General features: G+C 31.6%; 1 protein-coding gene across 1 annotated transcript in view; it reads right to left on the bottom strand.

Moving 5' to 3' along the window:
- Positions 1-15180, bottom strand: part of OtopLc (proton channel otopetrin-like c) — a 224091-nt gene extending 208911 nt beyond the window's left edge. The window contains exon 1 of the mRNA XM_075300626.1: positions 14921-15180. The gene's annotated coding sequence lies outside the window, so the exon portion shown is untranslated. The remainder of the gene's footprint in view (positions 1-14920) is intronic.
- Positions 15181-22161: the final 6981 nt, after the last annotated feature.

The following is a 22161-nucleotide window of genomic DNA, read 5'->3' as shown; positions in this document are numbered from 1 at the left end:
ATAAAATTTTGACAAATTTTTTATGGAAAACCAATTTTGAGAAAAATATCTTGGAAAAAAATGTTCACAAAATTGTCTATGGACAAAAATTTTTGAACAAATTTTATACGATTTTGCAAATTTTTCTATGGAAATAAAATTTTCTTTAGAAATACAATTTTGATAAAATTTACTATCGAAATAATATTTGGACAACATTTTCTATGAAAATAGTATTTTGACAAAATTTTCTATGAAAATAACATTTTAACAAAATTTTTATGGAAAACCAATTTTGAGAAAAATATCTTGAAAAAAAAATGTTCACAAAATTGTCTATGAATAAAAATTTTTGAACAAATTTTATACAGAAAAAAATTTTATAAAATTTTCTATAGAAATAAATGAATCTATAGAAATATAATTTTGATAAAATTTTCTACAGAAATAAAATTTTGATAAAATTTTCTATACAAATAAAATTTTGACAAAATTTTCTAAATTTTTGACAAAAATTTCTTTGAAATAAAATTTTTACAAAATTTTCTATTGGAAATAAATTTTGACAAAAATTTCTTGGAAATAAATAAATAATAAATAAATAAAATTAATTTAATGTAAAAAATACATTTTTCATTGTAAGTTTTAAATGTTTATAAAATATTCAATAATAATTTGTTTTTCAATTTATAGACAATAAAAATATCCCTTGATAATGTCGACATACATCGACGAAACGTTGGGAAACATGTAATTAAAAATTGTTTTATTTACATCAATGCGCTAGGCCCCATTAGCTAAAGGAACATCATCCAAAAAAAATTATATATATAAAAAAGTGGCCAAAAAAATCATCATTATTAATAAATAAATAAAATTTTCTATTGAAAAAAATTTTGAGAAAATATCTTGGAAAAGTTTGACAAAATTTTCTAGGGAAATAAATTTAAAAAAAAATACAGAAAAAAATTTATAAAATTTTCTACACACGAAGAAAATTTCATTAAAACTGAGCCAAAGAAAATTTTTCATTGATATAACGAACAATTTTCATTAATACAATGCAATAAATCGTTAATAGTACGAAACGTTACCTTGATTAATAGAAAATTCGTTGTAATAACGAAAAATTTCATTGTATTAACGAATTTGTTTCATTGGCTCACTTTTAATGAAACATTTCGTTAATAAAACGAAACTTTTTCTATCAGTATACACTGAAAGAAAAAGAAATATAATTTTGATAAAATTTTCTACAGAAATAAAATTTTGATAAAATTTTCTATGCAAATAAAATTTTAACAAGATTTTCTATACAAATAAAATGTTAACAAAAATTTCTAAATTTTTGACAAAATTTTCTATAGAAATAAAATTTTGACAAAATTTTCTAGAAAAATCAATTTTTGACAAAAATAGCAATAATATTTGTACAAAATTTTCTATGGAAATATAATTTTGACAAAATTTTCTAGTGACATACAATTTTGACAAAATTTTCTAGAAACATCAAATTTTGACAAAATTTTCTATGGAAATACAATTTTGACAAAATTTTCTATGGATATAAAATCTTGACAAAATTTTCTATAGAAAATAAATTTTAACAAAAATTTTGAAATAACATTTTGCCAAAATTGTTAATGGAAGATAAGTTTTAAAAAAAATGTTGACAAAATTTTTTATGGAAAATAATTTTTGACCAAAATTTGTTGGATATAAAATGTTGAAAAATTTTTCTATAGAAAGAAACTTTTGACAAACTTTTCTATGGAAATAAATAATTTTTGAAATATTTTCTATATTAATTTTGACTAAATTGTCCATAAAATTTCGACACATTTTGTGTACATGAACAAAATTTTAACAAATTTTTCTATAGAAATAAATTTCGACAAAATTTTCTATATAATTAACATTTTGGTCACAATTTTTTATAGAAATAAAATTGTTGGCAAAATTTTAAATAAAAATAAAATTTTGACAACATTTTCTTTAGCAATGAAATTTTGACTAACTTTTCTATAGAAATAAAACATAGACAAATTTTTGTTAAAAATAAAATTTTGACAAATTATATTGAAATAAAATTATGACAAATTCTTCTATTGAAATAAAATTTTGACGTAATTTTCTATAGAAATGAAATTTTGACTAATTGACTATAAAAATAAATGTTTGACTAAATTGTCTATAAAAATACATTTTTGGCAAAATTGTCTATAAAAATAAAATTGTTATTGATGGTTTCTTCTTGAAGCATTATTGTTTTGATTGCAACTTAAACCCATACGTTGGCTAAACTACTGCTTAACCTACAGAGGAAATGTATGTCTGTCAAATGGAAATGGATTTGTCTGTCATCTACTTGCATCGAAACTATCAACCATTTATCTGAATAAATTCGGATAATTCACTAAACCTAAATTACTAAATTACACTCGAATCTCCCGATAAAATTTTAATTCTATAGTAAATGTTCTCAAAATCTTATTTCTATAGAATTTCTTTTTAAATTTTATTTCAAATCTGTAGAAAATTTTGTCAACATATTTTTTCCATAGAAAATTTTTTCAATATTTTATTTCTAAAGATTTTTTTCTCATCCCACTGTTCGATTAGAATGGTGTATGGTTTTTGGTCTAGTGGTGTTTTCATTTATTCCGAACATTAAAATGCGTAACGCATTTTATATTCTTGTACTATTGGCGAACAGAAAGTGTTGTGGCAGTATAATAATCCTGGCCAGACCAGTCCAAACATTGTTATGTCTGGAAGTGATGGAATGGGGGAACATTAACAACCCCCTTGTTTAGCATAATAATGGGAAAAGGAATACAATCGACTGTGACTGACTACCACTAGCTGCGCCATCCTGCTGCAGTAATACTCTATGAGTGCTCATTCTTTTAACGGGTTCACACACTCGTATGTGAGATTAGCTTCCTTTTCATGTGCCAGAACTAAGTGGATTGTTTCTATAAAATGTTTGTTTTTGTATATTCGCTGATTTTTTGTTTTTTCTGAGTTTTTTTCTCTTCGCTTTGCCCAGTCAAAACATGTAATTTTTTGTTTATGTTCTATTCCTTATTGTTTTTCTATGTCAGTAGACAGACGATAAAACAGACGGTCATATGTGTGTACAGGCTGGCAAGCAGAAGAATGGATAAATCTTAAAGATCAGCCACCAAATCCTAGGCATAAATCTTAAGGACCTTTTTAAGCAACCATTTCAAAAGGATACTAGGAATTTTTTGTGTTTGGCAAAAGTCTTCAATACTTAAGCAACTTTTTTTGTGGTACTTAAGGATGAACACTTCCGCATTCTTTTTTGGGACAAAATAGCGCAATGTAAGCAAAAAATGATTTTAGTTCGGATTTTTTAATACTAAGCAAAAAATGTTTAAATTGAAAACACACATTGTAAAAAAAAATTTTATTGTAAATTCTGAAAATATTGACACGGTTTGTTTGTAACCAAAATAGCCAAAGTTGGCAGAATTCTACCAAAAATGTTAGATTTTAAGCTTTTTGAAAGATTTTCCCCAGAATACAATGACTTCAATTACTCTACCATACACTGAAAATATTTATGTAATATTAAAGATTACGCAACTTAAATTGTAGGATGCGTAATTTACAAATTACTATGGACAAATTTAAAAAATAATGAAATTTTAATTAAAATAAAGTTTATAATCTTTGCTTCAAAAATTTGTTTTATTATATTTAGGACACAAATGTTGGAAATTTGTAATTTTAATTTAATCTAACCAATATTTAATGTATCAGGCTCACTTAGACTATTCAGTCCATTGCGATACCACATTGGTGAACTTCTCTCTTATCACTGAGTGCTGCCCGATTCCACGTTAAGCTCAATGACAAGGGACCTCCTTTTTATAGCCGAGTCCGAACGGCGTTCCACATTGCAGTGAAACCACATAGAGAAGCTTTGAAACCCTCAGAAATGTCACCAGCATTACTGAGGTGGGATAATCCACCGCTGAAAAACTTTTTGGTTTTCGGTCGAAGTAGGAATCGAACCCACGACCTTGTGTATGCAAGACGGGCATGCCAACCATTGCACCACGGTGGCTCACTTTAAAACTAGATAGCCTCCTTCATTTCATTTTGAAGGAAGCTACATCTTTGGCTGCACTTAAAAGTGAATAGTCCTAAATTTAATAAAAAAAATGCTTAGATTAAGAACTTCCATTTAATTAAAATTTCTTAATTTAAAAAAATTGTCCTAAATATTATGTGTCCTAAAATTTTGTTCACATAGACTTACATATTAGGACAAAATTGTTAGCATTATTTTAATTTCATATAGCCAAGATTTAAATTTGACTAGCTAGTCATATTCAGACCAGACTTTGTGCAGAAATTATACTATGTTTCAAGTAAGAAACGTCTTTAAAATAAGTGATGAAAAACATCTCCTATTTTTGAACGCTTTTGTTGCTTTGTAGGCAAGATACGAAAAGTCAACACATTTAAAAACTATCCTTAATTTTAAATAATTTTTCAGAATTATTAAATCCTATTTGACAAAATTTTCTTTCTTGAAATTACACTCAAAAAAAAGATTACTTGGATCTAAAGATTTTGACCTTCCCTTAAGGATCATGGTATTGATTCCGAGCTAAAGATGTGGTTTCTTTAAAATAAAGGATTTTTTTTAGCAACCTATCTGGCTTTAAATCTAGGACCAATAAAATTAAAATTAGTATAAAGATCTAATTTATCAAATTTTCATTTTCTTTTTGCGGTTTATTAATAAAGGTACTCACGTATGCCAATTTAAAAATACTAATTATAACGGATACTTCAAAGTAAAAAATGTTTTCTTAATTCCAAAAAACACTTTAAACCTAAAACCTCAAAATAAGTCTAAGGGCGTTTTCGTTTCGCAAAAAATATGTTGCCTTGGTGTTACACTACTTTTTCTCCCATTGTATTTTCGCCCAAATGATAGTGTCATTCCAAAGTTATTATTAATTCATAACATTTTGAGGGATACAGGATCCAAAATCTATGACAGTGTCCTTCATATGTGGCAATCAATTTCGAGAATGTTGCACCTTTTTTCCCAATCGAAATCGCCATAAGCCTATATATGAAGCGTTTTTATACCCTCCACCATAGGATGGGGGTATATTAACTTTGTCATTCCGTTTGTAACACATCGAAATATTGCTCTAAGACCCCATCAAGTATATATATTCTGGGTCGTGGTGAAATTCTGAGTCGATCTGAGCATGTCCGTCCGTCTGTCTGTTGCAATCACGCTAACTTCCGAACGAAACAAGCTATCGACTTGAAACTTGGCACAAGTAGTTGTTATTGATGTAGGTCCGATGTTATTGCAAATGGACCATATCGGTCCACTTTTACGTATAGCCCCCACATAAACGGACCCCCAAATTTAGCTTGCGGATCCTCTAATAGAAGCAAATTTCGTCCGATCCGGCTGAAATTTGGTACATGGTGTTAGTATATGGTCTCTAACAACCATGCAAAAATTGGTCCACATCCGTCTATAATTATATATAGCCCCCATATAAACCGATACCCAGATTTGGCTTGCGCAGCCTCTAAGAGAGACAAATTTTATCCGATCCTGCTGAAATTTGGTACATGGTGTTAGTATATGGTCTCTAATAACCATGCAAAAATTGGTCCACATCGATCCATAATTATATATAGCCCCCATATAAACCGATCACCAGATTTGGCTTCTGGAGCCTCTAAGAGAAGCAAATTTCATCCGATCCGGCTGAAATTTGGATACATGGTGTCAGCATATGATTGTTAACAACCATGCAAAAATTGGTCCACATCAGTCCGTAATTATATATAGCCCCCATATAAACCGATCCCCAGATTTGGCTTGCGGAGCCTCTAAGAGAAGCAAATTTCATCCGATCCAGCTGAAATTTGGTACATGGCTTCAGCATATGATCTCTAACAACCATGCAAAAATTGGTCAACATCGGTCCATAATTATATATAGCCCCCATATTAACTGATCCCCCGATTTGGCTTGCGGAGCCTCTAAGAGAAACAAATTTTATCCGATCCTGCTGAAATTTGGTACATGGTGTTAGTATATGGTATCTAATGACCATGCAAAAATTGGTCCACATCGGTCCATTATATATAGCCCCAATATAAACCGATCACCAGATTTGACCTCCGGAGCCTCTTGGAAGACCAAAATTCATCTGATTCAGTTGAGATTTGGTACGTGGTGTTAATATATGGCCTCAAACACCCATGCAAAAATTGGTCGAAATCGGTCCATAATTATATATAGCCCCCATATGAACCCATCCCCAGATTTGATATCCGTAGCCTCTTAGAAGAGCAAAATTCATCCCATCTGGTTGAAACAACCAAGCCTAACTAGGTCCATATCGGTCTATAGTTATATATAGCCCTCAGATAAATCGATCCAATCACAAAAAAATTGGTCCATATCAAGTTTATAATTGTATATAGCCCCCATATAAGCGACCCCCATATTTCAATTCTGGCTCTCTACGTACCGTGCAAAAGTCCATATCGATTCGTAATTATTTGTAGACGTACCTATACATACCTTTTTTGTCTAATATATACCACGTATGGACTAACTCACAATTTAGCAAACGATGTTAAGAAGTTTTAAGATAGCACAATCCAATTAATTCGATTGTGGATGACAGTCTTCCGTAGAAGTTTCTACGGAATCCATGGTGGAGGGTACATAAGATTCGACCTGGCCGAACTTACGGCCGTATATACTTGTTTATCTTAAATCTAAAGTTTCAATTTCAGTTAATTTAAGGACAATTTCTTTGAATCAAAAATGTGTCTCTTTACTATAAGGAAAATTAGCCTTAGTTCAAAGACATGCGACTTTAACGGAGGGATGCAAATTTACAAAATGTTTGTCCTAAATTTAATTAAAATTTCATTATTTTTAATTAAATTTAATTTAATTAAAATTTCATTATTTTAAAGAAATTTGTCCTTAATATTTTGTAAATTTCGCATTCTAAAATTTAAGTTGCGTAATCTTTAATATCACGTAAATATTTTGTGCAATGTAACTGAAATATTGGATTCTTGATTTAAAATTAAAAAAACTTCAAATATAGTTTAACACTTATTTTGAGGATCTTGCATATTTGGTTTAAAGTATTTTTGAAATTAAGTATTTCGGTTTAAAGTATTTTAATTTGAAGTATCTGTCATAATTTTGAGTCTTATACTGACATTAGTTTGAATGAAATTTCGATAAATTTTAAATTTATGGGCCCTAGATTTAAAGTTGAATCCATTAAAAACGTTTTATTTTAAAGAAGCGGCTTCTTTGGCTCGTAATCGATACCAAAATCCTTAAAGGAAAGTCAAAATCTTTAGATCCCATTAAAGAACTAAGTCCATAGGAACTGTTTGATTGATAAGTCCAAATCCGGACAATATTATTCCAAATTTTCATGCAATACGAATTTTTCTGAATATTTTAGAGCGTTGAGGGTTATTTCTTCCTCAATGGTTCGGATCCCCTGGTCATGGTGAAGGTCATGGTTGCGTATAAACCCAGGTACGAAAAATTTGGTTTCAAGTTTTTTGAATCTCCTCTTTTTTTAATGAGAAGTAAAAATCTTTGGAAACAAATATTTTTTATTGTAATCTCCTTTTCATCATTCCTTTTCATTATTAAAGTTTATCTTTGCTACAGATCATGGCGGATGTAACAGGTTGGCTGATAAGTCCCCTGTCTGACACATAGATGGCGTCGCTAGTATTAAGTGCATATTATTTTTATATAGTACCAACCTTCAAATGATTCGTGCCAAAATTTGACGTCTGTAAGTCAATTAGTTTGTGAGATAGAGCGTCTTTTGTGAAGCAACTTTTGTTATTGTGAAAAAATGGGAAAAAAAAGGAATTTCGTGTTATGATAAAATACTGTTTTCTGAAGGGAAAAAATACGGTGGAAGCAAAAACTTGGCTTGATAATGAGTTTCCAGACTCTGCCCCAGGGAAATCAACAATAATTGATTGGTATGCAAAATTCAAGCGTGGTGAAATGAGTACGGAGGACGGTGAACGCAGTGGACGCCCGAAAGAGGTGGTTACCGACGAAAACATCAAAAAATCCACAAAATGATTTTGAATGACCGTAAAATGAAATTGATCGAGATAGCAGAGGCCCTAAAGTTATCAAAGGAGCGTGTTGGTCATATCATTCATCAATATTTGGATATACGGAAGCTCTGTGCAAAATGGGTGCCGCGCGAGCTCACATTTGACCAAAAACAGCAACGTGTTGATGATTCTGAGCGGTGTTTGCAGCTGTTAACTCGTAATATACCCGAGTTTTTCCGTCGATATGTGACAATGGATGAAATATGGTTCCATCACTACACTCCTGAGTACAATCGACAGTCGGCTGAGTGGACAGCGACCAGTGAACCGTCTCCAAAGCGTGGAAAGACTCAAAAGTCGGCCTCTGTTTTTTGGGATGCGCATAGAATAATTTTTATCGATTATCTTGAGAAGGGAAAAACCATCAACAGTGACTATTATATGGCGTTATTGGAGCGTTTGAACGTCGATATCGCGGCAAAACGGTCCAATATGAAGAAGAAAAAAGTGTTGTTCCACCAAGATAACGCACCGTGCCACAAGTTATTGAGAACGATGGCAAAAATTCATGAATTGGGCTTCGAATTGCTTCCCCACCCACCGTATTCTCCAGATTAGCCCCAGCGACTTTTTCTTGTTCTCAGACCTCAAAAGGATGCTCGCAGGGAAAAAATTTGGTCGCAATGAAGAGGTGATCGCCGAAACTGAGGCCTATTTTGAGGCAAAACCGAAGGAGTACTACCAAAATGGTATTAAACAAGTATATACAGCAGTAAATTCGGCCGGGCCGAATTTTAAATACCCACCACCATGAATCAAGTATAATAGTTTACTATGAAAACTCTTCGTCGTAGTGGGTTACTTGATAATATATAGAATTGTAGGGGGTTTGATGACAAATCTTCTCCCAAACGAGCCAGCTCCCGAAGACAAACTTTAAAGATTCTACCTATGAAGACCAGATAAGATTCTGGATATATGAGAACAATTTTGTTTGAGTTTTAGAGAAAATATAAACATATCGTGTATATGTTGAAATTACGCCTTGATTTAAAATCTTAAATCTGTAGATTTTTCCGCATTTATTTAAATATGATGAGTAAAATCTGGAACTTTTACTTTCAGTTTGAAGCAATTTTCATGATCAGTGCGCCTGCTATACCCTGAAAGAAGTGTTTTCTTTTTTGAGAAACGTAATTTTAGACAAGCGAAGTTTTCTTTTGACACAAATTTTACAGACAATCGTTGAATAAACGAAAACACTTTATAAGAAAAAGAAATTTCGTTTGTCTAAAATTTTATTATAGATTACTAATTTCCAGCAAATCGGATAAAAACTACGGATTGTAGAAGCCCAAGAAATAAAGCCGGGAGATCGGTGTATATGGGGGCTATACCAAAACATGGACCGATAGGCACCATTTGCTACTCACATATTTGTGATCTTAAAATACCTCCAGATTTTCAATTTCAAACAAATCGGCCAGAAAATATAGAAGTAAAAATCGAGAGATCAGTCTATATGGGGGTTATACCAAAAAATGGACCGACATACCTCAATTTCGGCACTCTTATTTGTGGTCTAAAAATACCTCTAGATTTCGAATTTCAGGCAAATCATGTAATAAATACAGTTTATTGTAGCTCAAGAATTTCAGGCAAAGCGGATGGTAAATATAGTTTCTATAAGCCCAAGAAGTAAAATGGGTGATCGGTCTATATGGGGGCTATATCAAAAAATGGACCGATGGGCACCATTTTCGCCACACCTTGTTATGGTCCCAGAAGAACTCTAGATTTTCAATTTAAGTAAAATCGGATAGAAAATATAGTTTCTAGAAGCCCAAGAAGCAAAATCGGGAAATCAGTCTCTATGGGGTCTATATCAAAACATGGACCGATGCGGACCATTGTCGACACACCTCTTTATGGTCCCAAAATACCTTTAGACGCGTAAGAAGCAAAATCGGGAGATCGGTCTATATGGGGGCTATACCAAAACATGGACCGATATGGACCATTTTCGACACACCTCTTTATAGTCCCACAAAACCTATAGATTTCCAATTTCAGGCAAATCGGATGGTAAATATAGTTTCTAGACGCCCAAGAAGCAAAATCGGGAGATCGGTCTATATGGGGGCTATATCAAAACATGGACCGATACGAACGATTTTCGACACACCTCTTTATGGTCCCAAAATACCTCTAGATTTCTAATTTCAGGCAAATCTGATAAAAAATACTGCTTCTAGACGCCTAAGAAGCAAAATCGGGAGATCGGTCTATATGGGGGCTATACTAAAACATGGACCGATACGGACCATTTTCGACACTCCTCTTTATGGTCCCAAAATACCTCTAGATTTCTAATTTCAGGCAAATCTGATAAAAACTACGGTTTTTATAGGCCCAAGACCCCAAATCGCGAGGTCGGTTTATATGGGAACTATATCAAAACTTGGACCGATATAGCCCATCTTCGAACTTGACCTGCCTGCAAACAAAAAACTAATCTGTGCCAAATTTCGGGACGATAGCGCTATTATTGAAGGCTGTAGCGTGATTACAACAGACAGACAGACAGACGGACATGCTTATATCGTCTTAGAATTTCTCCCTGATCAAAAATATATACTTTATATAGTCCGAAATCGATATTTCGATGTGTTACAAACGGAATGACAAACTTATTATACCTCCGTCACCATTTTATGGTGGTGGGTATATAATCGTTGTATCGCTCTTGAAGGGAACTATGTTGAATATTAAAAACGAACTTTGACAAAAAAATGTGTTTTTCTTTGTTAAACCGGGGACTTATCAGCCAACCTGTTACACTGGCAGTAAAAAAATTTAATGAAATTTTCTTTGTGTAGATATATTTTTAAGGCGCCAATTGATTGCTTCCATTGTTTTACTTGCAGCATACTCTCTAGGTCTCTCTTTCTAAACACATATATGTTTATAGGCTATTTCTAATTTAATATATGTTTGCATCCAAGCATATTATATTTACAAACATTTTATGTCCCAAACATAATATGTTCTATCATATTAATATATATGTCCCAAACATGTTATGCTAGTTTATTAACATCATATGCTTGCACTTAAAATATTGTTTTAAAAAAAATTGAGTTCCAAATATATAATTTTTACACCCAACCATATGAAAGACAGTCTTTTTCGTCCGTGCAGGTACTCGAGTAATGTTACGAAGAATTTGATCTTGATTTTTTTAATCTCCTCTTTTTATACCCACGGGGGGTGACGGGGGTATAATAAGTTTGTCATTCCGTTTGTAACACATCGAAATATCGATTTCCGACTATATAAAGTATATATATTCTTGATCAGGGAGAAATTCTAAGACGATATAGCCATGTCCGTCCGTCTGTCTGTCTGTCTGTCTGTCTGTTGTAATCACGCAACAGTCTTCAATAATAAAGCAATCATGCTGAAATTTCGCACAAACTCGTCTTTTGTCTGCAGGCAGGTCAAGTTCGAAGATGGGCTATATCGGTCCAAGTTTTTATATAGTCCCCATATAAACCGACCTCTCGATTTGGGGTCTTGGGCTTATAAAAACTTTAGTTTCTATCCAATTTGCCTGAAATTGGAAATCTAGAGGTATTTTATGACCACAAAGAGATGTGCCAAAAATGGTGAGTATCGGTCCATGTTTTGGTATAGCCCCATATAGACCGATCTCCTGATTATATTTTTAGGCTTCTAGAGTCGATATTTTTTATCCAATTCGCCTGAAATCTAGAGGTATATTAAAACCCTAAAGATGTGTGCTGAAAATGATTAGTATCGGACGATGTTTTTATATAGCCCCCATATAGACCGATCTCCAGATTTTATTCTTGGGCTTATAGAAACCGTAGTTTTTATCCAAATTGCCTCAAATTGGAAATCTAGAGGTATTTAGGTATTAGGTATTATAGGACCATAAAAAGGTATGCCGAAAATGGTGAGTATAGATCCATGTTTTGATATAACCATCAGATAGGCCGATCTCCCGATATTACTTTTTGGGCTTCTAGAAACCGTAATTGTTGTCCAATTTGCCTGAAATCGAAAATCTGGAGGTTTTTAGGAATACAAATAGGTGTGCAAGAAATGATTTTATTTGTAGGCTTCCAGAATATGTAGTTTTTATCCAATTTGCCTGAAATGAGAAATCTACAGGATTTTTTAGGACCTTAAATATGAGAGCCAAATAGACCGATCTTCCGATTTTACTTCTTGGGCATTTAGAAACCATAGTTTTTATTAAATTTGCATGAAATTTTAAATCTAGAAGTATTTGAGGAACATAAAGAGGTGTGCCGAAAATGGTGAATATCGGTCCATGTGCACTGACAATGAAAATTGCTTGAAACTGAATTATAGTTTCCAGATTTTACTTATGGTAATCATTTAAATAATGGGGGTAAAAATCTACAGATGTTAGATTTTAAATCAAGGCGTTATTTCATTTTCATTTCATTTTCTTGCACACTTGCACACGATGTTTATGATTCCTCAAAAACTCAAACAAATATGGTTCTTATAAATCCAGAATCTGATCTAGTCTTCATAGGTAAAATCTTTGAATTTACCTTCGGGAAGTGTACTGCTTGAACTGATCTGCTTGTCACCAAATATCCCTGAAATTTTCACCGGAAACTATAACATTTGATTCATGGTGGTGGGTATTTAAGATTCGGCCCGGCCGAACTTACTGCTTTATATACTTGTTTTTAATGAGAAGACTAAATCTTTGGAAATAAATGTTTTTTTTTTGTGTAATCTCCTTTTCATCATTCCTTTTCATAATTAAAGTTTCTCTTTGCTACAGATCATGGCGGATGTATAAACAGTTAGGCTGCTTTCAAACAATTTTCAATGACTTACATTGATTGCCTTTGAAATGTTCCTATTGCTGCTTTCCATGATATATTTAAATCCTTGGCGCCATTTTAAGTTTTTGATTTATGTTTATGTGTTTTCAACGATTGAACTTTATATTCCTCCACCCCATTACTTCTTTGCCCTAGCAATTAACACAAAATGTTACCAAGTTCAATAAATTCCATTATTGACCTTTTATACTTGAATTTTCTTTGGGGCCGAATAACAATAAAAAATGCCTTTCAATTATTTTCTTCCGTGTTTACCTCCTCTCTATATTATCCTTTGTATTAAAGGCCTCGGGTGCTTAGCTGAATTATTTTTTTATTTTCTCATCATACAAAAATGGTCAATATAATTTATTGATAATGACTTTTGGCCTCGTTTTTTCCCTTTGCAGTAGGCCAAACTTAAACCAGCCACCTACACACATATAAAGCCAGTCATATTTCGTAAGACCCTGAAGGAAGAACAAAAAGGGATTTTTAACATTTATTACTAATACCCCTTGGAATAAATGGCAATGTGAGGTTCATGTGTATTTTGCTAAAAGTTTTATAGGAGATCCAATCCTGGGAAAGGGTAAATATTTTTGATATTTTTCTTTTTTGAAAAGAAAATGGGTGTGTCAATGACATGAAAAACTAACTTAGATGTAGCTTTTAGATAGTTCTCATTCAAATGGATGGTATTATTAGCAAATCGTGGATAACCAGGAAATATACATGAGAATAAGAGGGAAAAGGGGTTTAGTTGGAATGAAAAACTCAAAAAAAAAATTGATATGTATCCACTTCAATGTCAAAGCATGTTTTCCCAGATTTTCCTCAACATTTTTTGTTTTTAGTTTACGAGTTATAGTAAATAAAGTTTCCTTGTTTCCCCTACTGTAACTAACAGGATGGGTCATAGTAATGCAAACGTAACGAAAGCGATAGTAATATTAGAAATTACTATGAGGGCGAGCAACGGACAATGTTCATTTCCCTCCATCATATCCTTATGTCCTTATGCCATCTTGTATAAAAATTTCCCATTTTATTTTCCAACAAAAAACGGGACTTTGCTATACATTTGGAATATAAGCACTTCCATTGCATTCAGTTCCTCTTAAACCATTGCATCATTTTTGATATTCGACCATGTCCAGATGCTATTTTTTTAGAGGGGGGATTAAATTTTAGGTTTGGTCCAGCATCAATTACTAAAACACACACACACTCACATAACATAAAACTTGACTATCAAAAACAACGGAGAGAAGGTTGGAGGCTATAGTAACGGATACCAACGACACACACACGAGGAAAACAGCAACAGCACCGACATCAAAAACCGACCGACGAATTCATACGAATCATCTTTAGTATGTATTTTTTGCAATGGTCTTCATGTGTATGAGTAGGAGTATCGGTGTGTGTGTGTGTTTGTGTTGTGTAGGTTCGTTTGTAGAAAAATTTAGGTGCGTATAGCATGCATTGGATGCTGTTGTTGTTGGTTCTGTTGCTGCTGGGTCAGGTTGAGGTTATCATTTGGACTTGGCTAGCAAACTGTCCGGTTAACACTATGCAATTCTTTTTTTGTTTGGGGGGGGACCTCCTCCACCTCCTTCAATAGCAAGACCTTAACCAATTCGTTTCTATTCGGGACAAGTGTAACACATCATCAAACATACACTTATATCTTCACATACATCCAAACAATTATACAGATACACTTTCAATTATCCGGCACGCTTGATGTAGTAGATACACCAAAATATTAACAATACAAGCAAAAGTCACGGGATTATTTTTATTTTCAACTTCTTCTAGAGACATCCTCAAATAAAGGATATCCCAAAAAGATTTTTTTTTTCACCAAACATATTTTTATTTTCAAAATTATTATATACCGTATTTTTTCTTCTTCTTCGCTATGAAAATTTGAAGCGTATTTTTGCCGAAAAAAATATCCTTTAACAAGGACTTATTTTATATTGGCCTTTTCTTTTTGTATTCTTTATTTTGATGTGCACTTGTTTCATAAATCACTTTGTATATGTGGCTTTTGTATTTTGCTTCCTTTTATTTTAGGGGGGATTTCTGTAATAAGAACTGCACTGTGTTCACACCATTAACAACACACCCGGGTGCGCGTTACAGTAACGTTTACGTTCTTTATACGTCGACACTCAAAAACAGAATAACTGTGATAGCCATAGACCCAAGCAGCCAAACAATATTGAGCTCAATTTTCTCTAAAATTGCTGCTGCTACAAATAGAGATGGTATGTTTCTGCTGCTGCTGTTGCTGCTACTACTGGTTGCCCAGATTCCCACACAACATACTTCTACATCAAACATTCATTTGTATTGTTTGCAAAATTCAAATTCATTTAAGTTGGTACTCTTTTTGTTTACGATTATAACGATGCTCTTCGGTTTCCGGTCTCTCATTACACATGTTAGATTCATGATTCTCTCGATTGTTATTCTCTCTTTCTGTCTCTCTCAAAATTGAAATTCCCATATACACATTTGATAGTATTATTCGTTTCTTAACTCTCTGTTTATATTTTTCCCTCCATCCCAAAAACAAAGTATTGGCAATGAGCATAGAGGAAGAGGAAAAACAAATCGTATTCTGTGTGTCTTATAGCGGAAGTGCAAAAGAGCTGTTTTGATACTTGGTACAACTTCAATACAGGGTTGATTATACTTTCAGCTGTGAGACATAGAGATGGGGCCTTTACAAAAAAATGTGAATCTAACTACCAAACAGTTTCCCATTTTAGCTTATTTCATTAAAGTATGTAAAACATAATTAAAATAAGGAAAATGTTGTTTTAATTTTAAATCAACTAATTTTCGTGAATTAAGATAAAGTTAAATTGTTTATATAAATTTTTGTTGTTTTTTTAGACAGTATTCAATAGATTTAACATGAAAAAATATTCACAGGTAGAAAACCTATGTTGTTAGCACCTATATTACCTGTTTATGTTCATAATTCATTATGATTGTAAATATATAAATAAATAAAAAAAATAAGAAATATTCATTCGTCTAAAATTTCATTTCGGAGGAAAGATTTTTTTTGAGTACATTCTCATAAGTGACTACTATAAAAACGTCATCCAGAATATTTTTTTACGGCATATTTAAATAGTAAAGTATCCAAAATGTTTTTTATACCATGAGTGATGAAGGGGTATAATAAGTTTGTAATTCCGTTTGTAACACATCGGAATATTGACCTCCGACTATATCATTACGCTACAGCTTTCAATAACGGCGCTATGTAGGTCAATTTCGAAGATGGGTTATATGGGTCCAGGTTTTGATATAGTCTTCATACCAATTCGGAACTTGGACTTCTACAAACCGTAGTTTCTATCCAATTTACCAGAAATTGGAAACTTGATGTATTTTACGACCACAAATAGTTGTGCCAAAGTTGGCGTGTTTTGGTCCATTTTTTGGTATAGCCTTTATATAACCCGACGCAATTTGGGGACGTAGACTTCTAGAAACCGTAGTTTTTATCCGATTTGTCTGAAATCAAAAATCTAGAGGTGTATTAAAACCTCAAATATTTGTGCCAAATATGGTTTTTATATAGCCCCCATATAAACCGACCCCCAACTCTGGGACTAGGGCTTCTAGCTTTTACTTTTTTATTATAATTTTCCTGAAATTGGAAATTTGGGGGATTCTTTTAGGACCACAAATACCTGTGTCAAAAATGGCGTGTTTCGGTCTATGTTTTGGTATAGCCCCCATATAAACCGATTTGGGGACTTGGGCTTCTAGAGGCCATAGTCTATATCTATTTGCCTAATATTGGAAATCTAGAAGTATCTTAGGACCAGAAATAGCTGTGCCAAATACAGACCGATTAATTTCACTTCAGGAAGCGTATCATTTGAACCGATCTTCTTGAGGTAGTATGTTTATTAAAATCTACCGGAAATTATATATATTTTCAAGTAGGCGCTCGACGATGGGTTTTCTGAGGAAACTATTATATTTCATTCATGGTGATGGGTATTTACTAAATACACCCAGAAAAAAGTGACCCCTTCCTTAAGTTAAAATGAACTCATTATGAAGAAAGTTGAACTTCGTATAGCGCCAAAGACATTTTTATTTGCTTGAATGATGTGATTTTCGTAGAAATTAGGTAGAATGCATTTCATATATTAGTTAACATTTTCCTACATTTATGTACCACTATACTACAGAATGAAAAAATTTAACTGAATTTAATTCATAATTGGAATGACTTTATTGAACTTTTTTCATTCATTTGGACAAATCTTACATATTTGTGGTAAACCTTTTACATCAAATTTAGATCTGCTTACCTTCGTTTTTAAATACAATTTTATGTATTTATATAAGCAATTTTTTCTTCAATAAAAGACATATTTTATTAATATATTAAATACATTTATTTAGAATCACAGCATCGACTGGCCTTGAAATATTAAAACACATTTTTTTCTTCTTCTAGTACTTTTCACTATGAATAGTTTGCTGCCTAGCAATTTTGTCCACCTTTTACAATTTCAATACCTACAAATATAAACAAAAAATCCAAAACCTTTTTTTTTCACCAAAGGTTAGCGTCACTGAATATTACCTGATAATTGAAGATTCCAAAATGAAGTCGAATGAAGGGGTTGTTATTTTTCTCACTAATTTAAAATAACAAATATTTTATATATTTTATTTGTTTTATAATATTATTTTACTATATTATTTTTTAACAATCTCTCCGTATACCATAACAACGCGATTCCAACTAAAAAAACAACCCACGCGCAAACACATCGATTACATCGATGGCAGATATCGATTACAGGTAGATAAAAGAAATGTAGGAAATTTTCCTATATTCTAACAAGTGTAAACTAAAATATTTTTCTATGCCAAGTGTTAAGATAGAATTACATACCATGCGTTCAATGCGTACAATGCGTCCGATGATTGAAGAGTTGAAATTTCTCTTTGAAATCAAAAGCTCGACTAGTCTGCCGCAAACAGAAAAAATCAACCCTTCCATCAACGCACGGATTACCCGCATGGTATGTAATTCAACCTTTATTCATATGTATGGTAAGCTTTCTATAATAAAGGAAGTCAGAATTATCATTTTATAAGAAATCTTACTAAATTTGAGGAAACTTGGTTTTAGTTCGGGTTTTGTTTATTTTTACGAATGCTTTGTTATCAGTGAATACAATTTTCTTTTCCAGTAGCAAATTCTTATACCCAGCGAAGAAAACAGTATTAGTAAAATGCCATGCTTTATTCTAGTTAATGAACTATTCCTAATTGCTTTCAGTTTAGGATTTTTTTACTGAAACAAGTAAACTTTATTATTTCACACAAAAATTTAACTGAATGGAAATAAAATGGCTAAACTAAATTGATGAACATTTTTTCCTTTAGTTTCGAAGACACTTTTTTCTGGGTGTAATTAAAGAGATAATATATCCTTTGACAAATGAGTTGTGTATCGTAATTTTTTTATATATTATACGTTGAATTAAAGACAACAAGCATCCCTTAAAATATCGTTGTTTTAAAGAAGCAATTTTTTTTGACTAGAAATAATACCGTAATCTATAAACGAAAGTGACGTTTTTGGATCCAAGCAAAAATTTTTATACAATCCACAACGTTCTACAGCAATATGAAATAATTTGCCAAAATTACATATTAGGGGGAAAAGTAAAATTACACCTAACTACCACCATCAACCCCAAATAAGGCCTTGGCTAACATAAACTCTCTTACACACCTGACTTTCAAAACTCTATTGGAATTTTTCACACGAAACTCCGTGGTATAGAGCGCGAAATGGAATTTGGGTTCTTTTGTTGTTTTGTTTTTGCTCGTTTGTTTTGGTTATGGGTTCCGCTGTGAAGGGTGTATTTTTCTTGTGCTGCACTGGGCAATATGAATGAACGTAAATGGAACTGCAAAAGAAACACACTCATCAACTACAATAATAACAATAGAGGAAACTAAGAGCTAGCCTTTTACAACTCCAATGGAAAATATATTTGTTATGCTCTCTTTCTCGTGTTTATGTTGCCATAGAGATGATGCTCATTTGTCGTAGATACTATCTAGAATTCGAGAGGACTGTGAGCATATCAGTGCAGACAATTGCTTTAAACAAAACACCATAATTTTTGCGAGATGCGTAAAAGCCATCACAGTAGAGAGAGAGAGAGAGGGAGGGAGAGAAAGAGTAAGAAATGCTATAACAACAATCATAGCAAAGAGCAAGTAACCATGAATATATTTACATATATGTATGTCTGTCTGCATTTATATTCTTAAATAGGCACATAGTATACCCGTGTACCTTTGTAATAGCTCTTTGTAGAATATATACAAAAATATAAATAAATTCAACTCGAAGTAAACGCTATGTATTGTTGACAAATAGGCATTCGGAGATAAATATTAAATGCATTATTTAATAATAGATGCGAGATATGGAGGTGGTTGGAGTATTTTAGGCCTTTTACGTGTACTTATGCTTTGATAGATCAGGGTTTCTTCTCCATCATTGTCAACATTGTCATATCACCATAATCATCATAATTCAAGAGATGAGTGAATGAAATTAGATTAGTGATGAATATATCACACCTAACCGTGAACGATACACATCCATATGACACTCTAGACCATGTCCCTTGTTGGTAATTGGTAGCTTATTAATATTAACATCATTATTATTTTGTTGAAAATTTACATTAATATTTTAATTAGGACATGATTTATAGTCTTTTTTTCCGAGAATTTCAAGGCAATATAAAAAAATCATAGTTTTTTAAAATAAATATATAAATATAAAAAATATATAAAATTTACATTAATATTTTAATTAGGATATGATTTATAGTCTTTGTTTCCGAGAATTTCAAGGCAATACAAAAAAATCATAGTTTTTTTAAATAAATATATAAATTAACCGAAAATTATAAATGGCGATATCACAAAAATAATAATAATAATATTTAAAAAATAACTAAATTTTTGGTAAACTTTACAAATTTTAAAAAATTCGAATTTTTTAGTAAATATTTATGCTTAATTTTTGTATAATTTTTCTCTTTTTTATCTATCTAACGTATGCAAAAAATTATTAAGTCAATAAAACTTTCTCCTCATATTCTCGCACACCTTAATTTTTTATTTGTAAGCCAAACAGTTCTTCTCATTTAAAAGGGTACACTCAAAAAAAAAGTGAAGCCAGCATGTGAGAAAAGGTAGGTTAAATTAATAAATTTATAACTAACCTATATTACAAACGCCGTACATATTTTTCTGCAAATTCAAGAAAATTTATTACACATAATTAATTTTTTACTTACAAAAAAAATTAAAACTGAGAAGTTCAAGATTTATGATATAATTTACAAATTTGAAGAAATTCTAAACTATTTTTTAGGAAATATGAATTTAGAAAATCTTTACGTTTCACGTGTACATTTTGTCTCTTGTTTTAGTTCATTTAACGGACATATATAAAAAATTATTAACGTGAAGAAAACTTTATCATATTAGGAAAATTTTTACAAAAAGTTAAACTTTACTCAGTTAAATTGGCCTTAGAGCTCACTGTTTTTGTTTAGTGTATTTAGGAAGTCAAAAAAATTAAACAAAAACTAATTAAAACCATTTAAATTCATATGCATAATTTAGTGCGTATGATTAATAGCAATGCATATACGCATCATAGGCCAAATTTCATTTTATATATATTTTGTCTTTTATAAAGTGACGTTTACTCGATTCACAATAGCAATTTATTGTGGTTAATTTGCCGAATAACATGAAATTAAAAGTGGTAAAGTGCCATAAATAACCACAGCAGTTATTATTTATATTTATTCTATAGAAAATTTTGTCAAAATTTTATTTCTATAAAAATTTTTGTCAAAATTTTATTTTCATAGAAAATTTTGTCAACATTTTATTTCTATGGAAAATTTTGTCCAAATTTTATTTCTATAGAAAATTATCTCAAAATTTTATTTCTATAGAAAATTATCTCAAAATTTTATTTCTATAGAAAATTATCTCAAAATTTTATTTCTATAGAAAATTTTGTCAAAATTTTATTTCTATAGAAATTTTTCTCAAAATTTTACTTCTATAGAAAATTTTCTCAAAATTGTATTTCTATAGAAAATTTTGTCAACATTTTATTTCCATAGAAAAATTTATCACATTGTCTTCACAATGATTTCTTTTTATTCCTCTATGTAAAAAATAAAATGAGAGGTCAACGTCTTTCGACACCTGAAGCGTTTGATGCGGCCAGAATAAATGTTTTGGAGATACCTCAGAGTGGTAAAAGTGCTTCGACAATTGGCTCAAACACAAGTGTAGAGATTTTAATGAGGAATATTTTGAAAAACAATAATATGAAAGGTTACCCTCGTATATAATTTTTTTATCTTTCTCATTATTCGTCTTTCAATAAATGCTTACAAAAATATATTAGTCCAATTTCAAGATTACAAAAAATTGCCTTAGTACAAAACAATATTTTGTAATTAATTAAATTTTTTAAACTATACACAATAACCTCAATCTCTTAAATATCCTCTCTAAAAACCTCGCTGTAATAATCATTATTCAGAGGTTTGGCTGTAACAATATCTGATTTTTATCATCCATTCATTACATGGACTATCGCCTGGGAACCATAGACTGATAGACGAAAGTATGGACGAATGGAATGTTTCGTAATAATCTTCGAGAAATTGTTCCATCCGTGAGTGTCCTTTTGTCGATAAATCTATTAGTGTCAATTTCTTGCTATTGCGATTCATTCGTTGTTGTTTTTTTTTTTGCGTCTTTGTTCCCGGTCATTAGAAATTCTAAGCCTCAGTCTATTTCTCTCTGCTTCTGTCGTTTATGTGTTATCCAATTGACCTAAATCTTAGTGCAGCTATTGTTCTTGTGTTTGGTGTTGTTGTTGGCGTATGACTTCAAATGCTCTATTATTTTCTTCCCGCAATTTTCGTACAACAACCACAAGGAATAAAGGTCTATTGCCATACCACTCCGCCACACCATTATGGAGAAATAAGCATATACGTGTATATATGGGTGTATG

Source organism: Haematobia irritans, chromosome 3 (genome assembly GCF_050003625.1).
Source record: "Haematobia irritans isolate KBUSLIRL chromosome 3, ASM5000362v1, whole genome shotgun sequence".
Lineage (NCBI taxonomy): Eukaryota > Metazoa > Arthropoda > Insecta > Diptera > Muscidae > Haematobia > Haematobia irritans.
The sequence above is the reverse complement of the archived record's forward strand: the minus strand, read 5'-3'. Positions and strand labels throughout refer to the sequence as shown.